Genomic DNA, 13,498 nt, shown 5'->3' on the forward strand with positions numbered 1-13,498 from the left:
GTGAAAATATAAAGGAGAAAACGTAGAAAGCAAGTCCTCAGCGCATAACATTTTAAGACGAGACGAAATCAATGTAGAAAACAACAATAAAAGGGCGGACATATGAAGGGTGGAAAATGTGAGGAAGGTAAATTGAATGCTGTTGTTGTTGTTGTTGTTGTTGTTGTTGTCTCTTACGGAAACTTGGGTGAGCTGTTTTAACTGGAACGACGTGTTTTGTGAGACTTTTGAAACCGAAAGTGATTACACGGATGAGGGGAAAAAGAAAAAGAAGAGAAAACGAAAGAATGAAGCAAAGAAAGGAAGAGAGAATAAAAGAAAAATGTATTGATGGAGGACTAAAACAAGAATAAAAGGAATACGAGCAACAATAAAAGAAAAAAATAACTTAAAATAAAAAATACAATAAAACACAAAAGGATAATAAAGTAAAAAAAGCAAATAACTCTAAAAACTAAAAAGCGCAAACGATTGAAAAAAAGGTTAAAGAATGGAAAAATAAAAGGAAAAAAAATAAAAAAAAAAGGCAGAGTAAGAGAACGGACGGAGGAAAGAAAGGAAAATAAAGGAGCAGTTTGAAAATGAGAAATGACGTTTTGGTGATGGCAGATTCGAAAAAGAGGAGGAGGAGGAGGAGGAGGAGGAGGAGGAGGAGGAGTGGAAAGGAAATATGAAGAAATCGATGAAGGAAACACGCAATTACGATTACCATTTGCAACACACACACACACACACACACACACACACACACACACACACACACACACACACACACACAAACACACATTCGTACCCTCAAGAATGGTTTTCCTTTTGTTGATAAACCCTCAATTTTTCGAGAGAGAGAGAGAGAGAGAGAGAGAGAGAGAGAGAGAGAGAGAGAGAGAGAGAGAGAGAGAGAGAGAGAGAGAGAGAGAGGTTGTTGGGGGAACAATGGGAAATCTAATAGTATATAGTTGTATTACCTACAGACCGATTGCTCTCTCTCTCGTATATTCAGTTCTGGAAGCGACATTTTCACTTTCTTTTCCTCTCACCGCATTCTTCTTTACCATCCGTTCTCGTTCTTCCCACAATTAAATCTCTTTCCTTTCCAATCCACACACACCAAAAATAATAATAATAACAACAATAACAATTCCTACACCTCCATTCCTTGCAGCATATAACAATAACAACAACGAGGCCCATAATGGTAACAGTGGCGTCATCATTGTTATCATCATTGCTATTATTGTCATCATTAGTAACAACCACAGCAACTGAATGATCTTTTTTTTCGCCGGCTGCACAATGCGACACAAACACACAATGGCGGATCAGGGATGAACGGCTGAACGGCCTCATCATCGCTAACATCACACACACAACGGTTCCCACTACAGTCGATCCCGCCGGCCAGGATCAGTGAGCCGAGGCTATAAGGGGCTGCAGTTGGTATTCGATTCTCACTGGTGACTGTTGTGTGGCCAGTTCGATTCCCACTCACACCTCACTGCTGATTTTATTGTCGCCAGTCTCCATATTTTTCACCTCTCACGTTAGTTTTATTCATTTTACCTGTGTCCTTTTGTTTACAGTATAAGCAGCTCGAGGGCGCTAAAAATGAGGAAACTAACAAACAAACAAAAACATAAAACGCAACGCCTCTGGTACAGCAAGAATTGTTTAGTTGCAGTGTTCGAAATAGAGAGCAGAGTCATTCGGAAAGGTGCCTTGATACTCCCCTCCTGAAAGAGTTCAAATCGTAGGCACTGAAGCTGCTGATTTTATTATAGTTTTCCTTCATCATTAGCAATCACCATTTTTTACCTCCCTTGTATCTTCATTCCTCATGGTCTTTTTATTCTTTTTACGTAAGTCTTAATTCAACACACGAAATGTTCATCACCTAATTTCCTCTAAAAAAATAAAAACTTATATGGAAATGTAACTTATCATCACTCACAAATTACTCTCATTTCTCATTCGAACATTATCTCTCAATTTCCTGGACGTAGCAAGGCCTTCACAACCGTTTATCTAAATTATGTTCACCCTCTATGTCTTCACCACTCAGCTTTCTCTCTGCTTCGTTCCACATGAGACGGCCACGGCACCTCCATTATATAATACTCAGCACACAAAGGCATGATTAAAGTGCACCGAGTGACCTCCAGACAACTTCTTTCTTCAATTTCCTTCTTTGCACATAAAATTATCTGCGTGGACTCCTACCTGCAAATTATCCTTCAAGTGGAGCAGCGATTACCTTCTCTTTACCTAAATTCACCAAAGGAGGGAAAAATGCCAAGAACGGAAACTGTATCTCTTACCTGTGTAACTCGTGCCGGGTAAACATTCCTTCATTGGACTCTGAAAAAAAAATAGAGAAATAAGTAAAAAAATAAGGGAACTATTTGATGATACAGATGAAAAAAAGGTGCAAATCTTTAATCTTATGCCACTTACCTGCCTCGTTTACATGTCATAGGACACTTTAAAATGTTACCTGTATGGCGGAATGTCCTTTTTTTTTAGCAAACGGAGAAGTAATTGCAAATGTTTTACAGGTGGAATGCTTCGAATTAAATACATTGTTATTCTTAATGTTATGGTATTAGAACAGGCGACGATTTTTTTGTGTGTGTATGTGTCGGAGAGAGAGAGAGAGAGAGAGAGAGAGAGAGAGAGAGAGAGAGAGAGAGAGAGAGAGAGAGAGAGAGAGAGAGAGAGAGAGAGAGAGAGAGAGAGAGAGAGAGAGAGAGAGAGAGAGAGAGAGAGAGAGTTAATTCCTTTGTCATTCATTCATTCATTCATTCATTCATTCAGTCAGTCAGTTAGTCAGTCAGTCAGTCGTTCCATCCACTCAGCCAAGTCAGTCGGTCATTCAGACAGTCAATCCAGTCATCCAGAAATCAATTCTTTACTACTTGTGACTACTGAAGAGACTTCCGGCACGAGAGGCAGCACCAAAGACAAAGAAAACTAGGACAATCAATCGCTCAGTAAGTCAGTCAGTCAGTCCGCCGCCACAAGAGGGTGTTCACGAGTCTCTTCCCCGGAGTGACGCGCCTCGCATTTTATCCCCGCCCCGGCACACCAATAATCCAAGTGGCCGCCTCTCACGCCGCTCCCTCGCCGGGCGTCAGGGAAGGGGGGAGCGACATCATCACCGCTCACTCTCACGGATTTAAGAGGCGGGTGTTGATTATCGCTTTGTGACGCTGATGCTAATGATGGTGGCGCGATATTAAAACACAATGACAGTACTAATGCCGATACTAATGATGATAATCCAGAAACATTGATGCTACCACTACAACAACAATCACTACTACTACTACTACTACTACTACTACTACTGGTGTTGCTATTGCTACTATTACTATTATACTACTTCTACAACGACAGCTACGAATACATTAACAACAACAACAACAACAATAATAATAATAATAGGTAATAATAATAATAATAATAATAATAATAATAATAATAATAATAATAATAATAATAATAATAATAATAATAATAATAATAATAATAATAATAATATTAATAATAATAATAATAGTAATAATAATAATAATAATAGAAAATAAAATAATCCCTTCCACTGAATATCATTAAGTCAATTACATAACGGACATTACCATATCATTATTATTCTAAACTTCATGAAAAAAAAGATACAACATTATGATTTGACGCTTTTATTTGATTTATATACCGAGGAAGTTTTTATTTTGGGCCGCTAACAAGACTCTGTAATTATACGCCGAGTGAAAACGACAAACACGGCGCGGCAGGAATACCGCAGAACACGGAAACGAGGACGAGTTGAAGCAGTAATTAGCGACAAAGGAGAAACAAACGAGATATAAATGGAATGCGAATAAGCAGCGAATTGGAAATAAGTGGAAAGAGTCACTGAAGATAGAGAATATAGAGAAGATAGAGAATAGGTAACGATAATATAGAGAAAAATAGGAACAAATAAACAAGGAAATGAGGAATTGAATCAGTAATTAGTGGCAAAGGAGAAACAAGGGAGAGGAAAAAAGACATTTGAATAAACAGCGAAATGGAAATGAGTGAAAACAGCAATTGAAGATCATGGAAACGAGGACGATTTGAAACAGTAATTAGTGACAAAGGAGAAACAAACGAGAAAATAAATGAAATATGAATAAGCAGCGAAATGGAAATGAGAGGAAATAGTAATTGAAGACAGAGCTTAGGTAACGACACTACAGGGAGAAAAAAAACAGGAATATCGTAGAACATGGAAATGAGGAGGAGCTGAAACAGTAATTACTCAAGGGGAAACAAAGGAAAAAAGGACAGACGTTTGAATATGCAGCAAAATGGATATGAGTAGAATTAGTAAGTGCAGATGGAAAAAAAAAAAAAAAAAAAAAAGGTAAGGAGTATGTAGATAAAAACAGTGACGTCGAAGAAACAGATATGAGAAAACCAGGAATATGAATAAACAGGAAAGTGAAAATGAGTGGAAATAGTAACTGAAAATAAATTATAGATTATGAATATGTAAAAAAAAATATATGAATAATCAAGAAAGTGAGAATAAGTGAAAATAGAGATTGAATACAAAAATAAAAAAGAATATATAAATTAAAGGAAGAGCAAGAATAAGAATAATAAAATAGAGGTGGAAATGAGATGAGAGTAATTAATAAACGAATATGAGGAAGATGGGTAAAAAAAGACCAGAGAAGAGGGAATGAGTGGAAAGAGTAATTAAAGACAATGGGATAAACGCCAATGAAGAAAAAACAAATAAATGAAGAAACAGCGAGAAGAGAATAATGAAATGTGTAAAAATAGTAAATGAAGACAAGAGGACAAACGATAATGAAGAGAAAACAAAAAAATATGAATAACCAGCAAGGACGGAATATGTAAGGATAGTAAAGGAAGAGAATGACAAATGACTATGAAAATAATAATAATAATAATAATAATAATAATAATAATAATAATAATAATAATAATAATAATAATAATAATAATAATAATAATAATAATAATAATAATAATAATAATAATAATAAACAGCAAAGGAGAAAGAAGTAAAAATAGTAACTAGAGACAGAAGGACAAACAAATGAGAGAAAAAGAACAGAGATAAGAATGAACAAAGAAATGGACGTATGCAAAACAGTAACTCGAGGCTCGGTAAAGACGAAAATAAGACAACAAATGCGTGAGAAAAAAAAAAAACTTCAAAACGGCAAACAGAAGACAAACTCAAAACCAACCACAACGACAAACAACAGAAGAAAAGCAAAAAACAAGCTCAGAATATACACGAAGATGCTCATAATGTAATAGAAAAAAAAGATCAGTGTTAATTTAGCATTGGATAACACAAGAGCAAACAAAACAATAACAGAAAGAAAACAATAAAAGAAAGAACCTCAGAAAAGAACGCTCGGAATTGCGAAATAAGATGCAGGGAAGAAATTATCCATTTGCATTTTTGTCCTCATGTCTTTTTCTTCCTTCTTTCTTTACGGATTCAGTCTCTCTTGCGTCTTCTTATACCTCCCTCCTTCCCTCCCTCTCCCTCTCACCCTCTCTCCTTCCTCCCTCCATCCCTCCCTCCCTCTTAAACCTCAGAATGGAGGATAAGAAGAGAGTCAGGAAGGAAATGATGAAATGAAGGAAACGAGAAGGAAAGAGCGATGGAAGGACATGAGAAAGGCTGATGAAAGGAGAGACGGGTGGAGACAAGAGAGAAAAAATGAGGAAAAAGAGAAATGTTTAAGAGGAAATGGTGGAGAGGAGGGAAGGGAAGGAAGGGAAAGGAAGGAAAGGAATGGAATGGAGAGGAGAGGAGAGGAGAGGAGAGGAGAGGAGGGGAGGGGAGGGGAGAGGAAAGGAAAGGAAAGGAAAGGGAAAAGAAGAGAAGAGAAGAGAAGAGAAGGGAAGGGAAGGGAAGGGAAGGGAAGGAATGAGAGAAAGGAAAGGAAAGGAAAGGAGAGGAAAGAAAAGAAAAGAAAAGGAAAGGGAAGGGAAGGGAAGGGAAGGGAAGGGAAGGGAGGAAGGAGAAAGGAAGGAGGAAGAGGAGAGAGGTAAGGAGGGAAGGAAAGAAGGAAGAAGGAAGAAATAATCGAAGAAGAGAAATGAAGGAAAGAATAGCGTAAGGAGAGGACTGGAGAAAAATAAACACCAAGAAAGAGACGAATAGAGAAAAAAAGTGGAAGGAAGGGAAGAAGGAAGGAAGGAGGGAGGTGAAGGGAGGAGGGGGGGCAGGTGAAGAGGGAGGGGGAGGGGGGTAATTGGGGAAATGAACCGTCATCTGGGTGTGGGCGGGGAAATGATAGGTGATTGGGCGGTTTCTTTATCCCCGTCCCGCCCAAATCCCGCTCAATTCCTTCGCTCTCTCTCCAACCCTCCACTTACTCTTATCGTTCCTTGGTTTGCGGTGTCATTTTCCTTCGATTTCTCTCTCTCTCTCTCTCTCTCTCTCTCTCAGGAAAATGATGACGAGTGGAAAATAGTGTGCGTGGGAGCGTGTGCGTGTGTGCGTGTGTGTGTGTGTGTGTGTGTGTGTGTGTGTAGGAGGAGGAGGATATGCAAATGCCAGCTCAAGTTGTGCGTTCGAACTTCAAGGCTTTGTGTGTGTGTGTGTGTGTGTGTGTGTGTGTGTGTGTGTGTGTGTGTGTGTGTGTGTGTGTGTGTGTGTGTGTGTGTGTGTGTGTGTGTGTGTGTGTGTGTGTGTGTGCGTGCGTGCGTGTGTGTGGGCAGGAGATGATCACTTAGGGAGGCGGGTAGAGCGTAGGCGAGTAAATCTGTTTGCTTCCTCTCAATCTTCCGGTAGCGTCGCAAGCCGTCTGTCTATAAGTCTCTTTACGTCTGTCTGTTTACCTTCATTTGTCCACCTGTCCACCTGTCTACTCCTGTCCTGCTGTCTCTGTCTCTGCTTCTTCGTGTGTCTTTCAACTTCTATTCGAATGTTTATATTTTTCTGTCCGTCTATATTTGTCTTTTGATAACTGCATGTGATTTTTCGTTCATCTTTTATCATCTTTTTTTGTGTGTGTGTGCTTACGTGTTTGTCTGTCTATCTTATATCTCTGCCTTTATTTGCTCTCTCTACTGCTGTCGTGCCTGTCCTCGTCTGTCTCTAAATACCTGTCTACGCTTTTTTTGTTCGTCTTTCAACTTGTATTTTTATGTTTATGTCTTTCTGTCTATCTTTATTTGTCTGTTTGTACGCGTTTACTTGTCGCTTCCTTCATATCATCAATCCGTTTCGTCTTCCGCTACGTATTCATGGTTTTCTTATTCTTTTCTTGGTGTTATTTTTATTTTTTTGTTTCATTCCCTTCCTCTTCCTTGCCCTCAAATTTCTTCACTTGGTTCTCTTCATTCACTCACTCTCTACTTCCCTTTCTTCTCTCCCCTTTCTATTTCGTATTATTTTTTCTTCCCTCCATTTATTTCAGTTTCTTTTACCTTATATTTTTCACTTTTCCCCTTTCGTCTTTGTTACCTTTTTTTACTTCTTTTTTTCTTGCTTCATTCTTAACATTCTCACCATTATCATTATATTCTTCCTCCTCCTCCTCCTCCTCCTCCTTTTTACAATCCTTATCGTTTATTGAATTTCTTACTTCCTCTTTATCTTCCTTTGATTTTCCCCTTGTCTTCTTTTTTTCCTCGTATTTTCTCCTCCTCCTTTCATTCTTTTTTCTATTCTATTTATCACCTCTTCATCATATACACCTCCCTTTATCATATACTTTGCTTTTTTTATATATATTTCATAACCTTTTACCTTTAACACCTGCAACTTGCCGTCATTCATTTCCATCTATCTCCATTCTTCTCAATTCACACCCAACACTTCACTCATATTTTCTTTTTTCTCATTTTTTCTCACTTTTCTCATTTTTTTCCTTTTTTTTCATTCATTTCCATCTAAATCTCCATTCTTCTCAATTCACACCCAACACTTCACTCATATTTTCTTTTTTCTCATTTTTTCTCAATTTTCTCATTTTTTCCCTTTTTTCATTCATTTCCATCTCAATCTCCATTCTTCTTCATCCTCATCCAACATTGCATTCTCATTTTCAACTCACTTTTTCTAATTTTTCCTTATTTTTTCTCTTGTTTTTCCATTTTTTATCATTATTTCTCAATCATCTCTATCTCCATTCTTCTTCATCTTCATCCAACATTGCACTCTCATTTTCAACCCACTTTTTTCTCATTTGCCTCATTTTTCCTCACGTTTTCCATTTTTTATCATTATTTCTCATTCATCTCTATCTCCATTCTTCTCCATTCACGCCCAACACTGCACTCTCATCTTCAACCCACTTTCTCTGCGTTTCAATCCCCTCAGCGGCTTTACCCTCCAATGAAATCAGCGCTTCGACCTATTTTCATCACCATTAGCCCTTTCTCCACCCTCTCTCGCTCCTCCAGGCTGTCACTCTTCATCGCCATCGCATCCTTACCAGAAGTCTTTGTTTAACCTTTACTTTCTACGCTATTCTTTCTCTTCATCTCTCCCTTCCTTCGCCCCCTCTCTCTCCATTTAACTATCTTTTTATCTATCAATCACTATGTTCCTATCTCTATCTGACGCTCCATTCTTCCACCTCGTACACATCTATGCACTCCAATTTAGTTCTTTCACCAGCAACCTTCCACCAAATACCTCCCCCAATTGCACATCTACTAAATTAATTCTACACAAGGCTCCCACCCACACACCAACAGAACTCGCTCAATGCCCTTACTCACAACACGAAGCCCTGATCATTCCCACTTACTCCATATATCATACCCCATACCAGTGACTTTGTTTGTGCCCTTTGCTTGTGTTTTAGTCAGTGTCGCCAGTTTCCACGTTTATTCCTTTTTATTCTGTTATTCACCCACATCCACACTACAATCTCTTTCAGCACACCCCAACCGTAAAATCCCTTCCTTGACACTCACACCCACCCACACCCACACCACAATCTCTTTCAGCACTCCCCAACCGTAAAATCCCTTCCTTGACACACACACACCTACAGAAACCACACCACACGAACGTACAACAAATTCCTAAGCAATGCCACCCACTCTCTATATCATACCCCAAAACACCCACACCCACCCACACCACACCCTTCTTCAGTGCAACCCTACGGTAAAACTGCTCCTTGGCAAATAAACACGACCATCAAGTCCTATCCCGTCCTAACCTTATCCAAACACATCCCAATGCCTCCTCAAAAACACGAATCATCTTCACTCAAACCAATGTGACCTAACCACACCCCAAACACAGCTCATGTATATTTTCCTTCCCGCAGGATGAACACGGGCACCAAGGAGGCCAGGAAGGACGAGGCGCGGCGTGACTTGTGTGCGTGAGTGTGTGTGTGTACCCGAGGCGACGGGGAAGAAAGGCCACAAGCGCTCAGTCACGGTCCGCCCCCCCGCACGACCTCGCTAAACACACGCCCTGAAAGGACACCTTCGATCCCACGCCCAGGTGAATAATGGCACCTGACTCACCTGTGTGCTAAACCAGGTGTGTAGAAACCCCTAAAATCAGGTGAACAAACATACAAGGTGTCCCTTCGCTCGCCTCATTGACTAGATACATGGAAAACGTACCTATTGAGTTTTCTTGTGATAGTGTCATTTGTGCGACCCATATGGGAACACAGGTAAGGCAGGTGTGCAGAGGGACCATAGTGTCGTATCAAATAGCTCAGGTGGACAAATAAGTGAGTTTTCTTCCCTCGACTTAATACCAATATATAAAAAACGTTCCTACACTTTTTGTCGCCGTATAAACACGTCTTAGCCATCAATATGAAAAATAGGTAAATTGGTAAAAAGGGAACACATACTTTACCCAAAATCCATACTATATGCATAAAAAATTTACTTTCTCGTGACGCAAAGTTATGCGCGTCACCGATATGCGGAAATAAATAAGGCGAGGTGAAAGGAAACACATCACCTGCCTAACGAAGCTTATTTACCTGCCCACCTGACCCACAACACCTGCACGGATTGCTGCCGAGTGTGGGCGGGTCACCTGCGTGTTACCTGAGGCTTCTGAGAGCCAGGTGGAGCGCCATTGATCCCACAGACTAGTGATTTAAGGCTTCGATACCCCAGCTAGGTGAGTCTCTGCTTGATTCGGTCATTACTCAGGAAGAAATATGGACTGCAAGAAAGTATTTAAAAGCGCAAACGGTGGAAAGACTGAATAAAACACCAAGTAAGGCTACAAAAGATAAATCCTTGCCCTAAAAAATAAGGATCTTACCCTACAGGTGGATCTGATGCATTTTCGGTTTACAGAAAGACGTTTCCAGAGAGAATAGAAAGGAATAAACGTGAAAACTGGCGACACTGACTAAAACACAAGCAAAGGGCACAGACGAAGTCACTGGCATAAATAAACCTCTGAAGTCATAAAGAGATTTTAGGGAAGGAAGGAAAATAAAGGGAGAGAAACCAATCTTGCCTAAACAAAACCAGGAAGGAAAGGGCCAGGAAACTAAGTAAATTAAACTAGGAAAGCGAAAAGAAAAGTAACTAAACTGAACTGGGAAAATGGGAAAGAAAACTAACTAAACTAAACTGAAAAGAAAAGAAAACCAACTAGACTAAACTGAGGAAAAGGGAAAGAAAACAAACTGAGGAAGAAAAGATATAAAAACTAACTCAACCAAACTCAGAAAGAAGAAAAAGAGATCTAATTAAATACTGGGAAGGAAAGGGGAAAAAAAAACGAAATCACACTAGGCTAACTAAAACTAAACTGCAGGACAAATCAAATAAGAGGACGCGTTTCTCCATTCACGAACTGCAACGGGGCTCTGAGGGAGGGACGATGATGCAGAGAGGCAGGCAGAGGCTCGGCGATGCACACAGAGAGATAAAGCAGCTGTGAAAGAAAGACGCGGAGATAAGAGAAACGTCCTGGAGACAAATTGAAAGAGGGAAAGAAAGAGAGATATATAGAGGGGAGAGTTATCCTCGAAGGGAAGATGGAAAGGGAGAACAAGAAAAAAAGAGGAGTGTGCGAGAAGAGACTCCGTGTTTTAATATTAGAGAAGAAACGGAGGGAGGAGGAGGAGGAGGAGAAAAGGGAGGAGGAGGGGGAGGCGAGAGGGACTGAGAGAAGGACAGTTATAGGAAAAGTTTAGACAGAAAGGACACAAAGCAACATTGACTGTCAGAAAAAAAAAACTTCCATTATTTATAACCACGGCCAAACCACCGACTCGATCGATCACTACAACGCAAACTTAATCTCTAGCAGCAACAACAACAAAAACAACAACCTCAACAACCACCATTACAAACACTACTACTACTACTACTACTATTACAATTGAAACGACTATCTGCAACACACAATAATAAGTAAAGACCACAGACTGACCTTTTAACAACAACAACAACAACAGCAACAACACAAACAGGTGCACCAATTATAACGTAAAATCGTAGTCCGAGTCGTAATAAAAGTAATGACACAGGAGCCGTTAATCTTGTGAAGACTTTAGTCGCTTCGTACTCCCATAATAATTTTAGACCCGAACACACACACAACCACTCTCTCTCTCTCTCTCTCTCTCTCGACATCCCCCCCCTCCCCCCCACTAGCCACCTTCAACCCACTTCATAAGCCTTCACGAACACGTATCCACATTACCTGCCGACCGAGCCTTCCTCACCAACCATTACCTGTCTATTCTTTCCACCCAGCCATTCACCGCTTTTCTCTCCACTTCGTCCACGCTTTGCACCGACCCGACCCACACCTCGTACAAAAATAACCTTCCACGCCGTCTTCCCTTCCCTCCCTCCCTTCCTTTAACACCGTCTTCTTTCATACGTTTCTCCCTCAAGTTCTTTCCCGCCTACACGCTTCATCCCATTTCCTTTTCCTTTCCTTTCACTTCACTTCCAACTGTACACTCTCCCTCTCCTGCCTCCTCCGTTTCCCCCTCCTTCTCCTTCCCCCTTCGGCAACAAAGAGACAAAACACAATAACCTTCACGGTGGAAACATTTTATTTTTCTTTCCACACAACAATGAAGGACAGGGAGTTGGCCTTGCAGACAGCCGCCACCTCTTATTAGGAAGGACTCAAGCTTTCCACCACAAATTCAAAGAGGCAATATTGAGGCTACGTGCTCCTATTCAAGTCCCCAAAATATACCGGTGAATCAAGGCTGCGAAATATCAAATCCAGACTCAGAATTACCGGGTTCGAAACTCGGGATTACTGAACGAGACTTTAAGCGACTGAACCGACGCTAAAACAAAACTATTTCATCTAGGGTACAAATTTTAGTTGATAATAAATCTTAGCCATAAATTATTGTAGTTAACGCTGTGTCAAAACGTTCTTCAAATATTTACACACCTTAACAATTTGTCAGGTGTTTTTTTGTGTGATTGGGCGCGTGTGCATTATATCAAAGTGAATTTATCAGTGAGTAAACTAGACTGGAAAAAAAAATTAACGTGAGTGAAAATAAATTATATACTCCCTTGGAAAAACGAGCGTCAGAGTTGTTTGGTGCTGAGGAATAATGAACGCTTGCATCACAGGCCCGGACTTTCAGGTGAAAATGAAAACCGAATGTCGGGGTAAAAAAATAGAAACATAGGAGCACAACTATAAATACGGATTGCAATTGCGAGTGAAACATATATTGAAAAAACACCCGCACGTGCGCACTGAACGGAAACCAAACGAACCGAACGAACATCAAAGACAATGCGGAATAATAATGAAACGCACGTCGTGAAAATGAACTCCGAACTCACGCCAAATACTAAAAAGGAAAACCATACGTGCGGGAAAGTGAGGAAGTGAGAAAAAAAAGAGAGAAAAAGCCACATCCGCCACACCACCCCACATGCCCACCCTAGGGGACCTCACCCTCCCCCCTCAGCCCCCCACAAACACTAGGGACCTCGACTTGGCCCTCAACCTAACCACTCTTTGGACCACTCCCCAGAACGCCACTCCGGGGAACCTAACATGGGAGGGGGCGGGGGACGGGGAAGCTGGGGAGGAGGGGAGGGGCACGGGGTCACCTCCTGCCAACTGGTGGGGCCTGGTGGCGCTGCTGGTGGTGCTGCTGACCCTCTTCGGCAACATCCTGCTTATCCTGGCCATCTCGTGGGACCGCCGCCTCCAGAACATGACCAACTACTTCCTTCTCTCCCTGGCCGTGACGGATCTCATGGTAGCTTCCCTGGTCATGCCGCTCTCCATTGTGGTCCTTGTCTTAGGTAAGTAACGAGTTGTGTTTACCTGAGCGCTCTCTCTCTCTCTCTCTCTCTCTCTCTCTCACACACACACACACACACGTTTTTTTCTCTGTCTTTCTTTTCTCTCTCTTCGTTATCGCAGTTCCCTTCGTTTCCTGTTGCATTTTTTCATCAGCTTTTCCAGGTCACCTTCTCGGAATTTCCTTTCATTGTTTTTTCAAGCCTTCGT

The 13,498-nt window shown here is 40.8% G+C and overlaps 1 long non-coding RNA gene across 2 annotated transcripts in view; it reads left to right on the forward strand.

Moving 5' to 3' along the window:
- LOC127006681 (uncharacterized) overlaps positions 1-13,025 on the forward strand; it is a 79,070-nt gene extending 66,045 nt beyond the window's left edge. Inside the window, exons 2-3 of one of the 2 annotated variants that reach the window (XR_007759694.1) lie at positions 9,327-9,686; positions 12,429-13,025. This is a non-coding gene — a long non-coding RNA (uncharacterized LOC127006681). The remainder of the gene's footprint in view (positions 1-9,326; positions 9,687-12,428) is intronic. The other variant, XR_007759693.1, reaches the window with a different exon arrangement.
- The last annotated feature ends 473 nt before the right edge of the window (positions 13,026-13,498 follow it).

The sequence above is a fragment of the Eriocheir sinensis genome, chromosome 33 (genome assembly GCF_024679095.1).
Source record: "Eriocheir sinensis breed Jianghai 21 chromosome 33, ASM2467909v1, whole genome shotgun sequence".
Lineage (NCBI taxonomy): Eukaryota > Metazoa > Arthropoda > Malacostraca > Decapoda > Varunidae > Eriocheir > Eriocheir sinensis.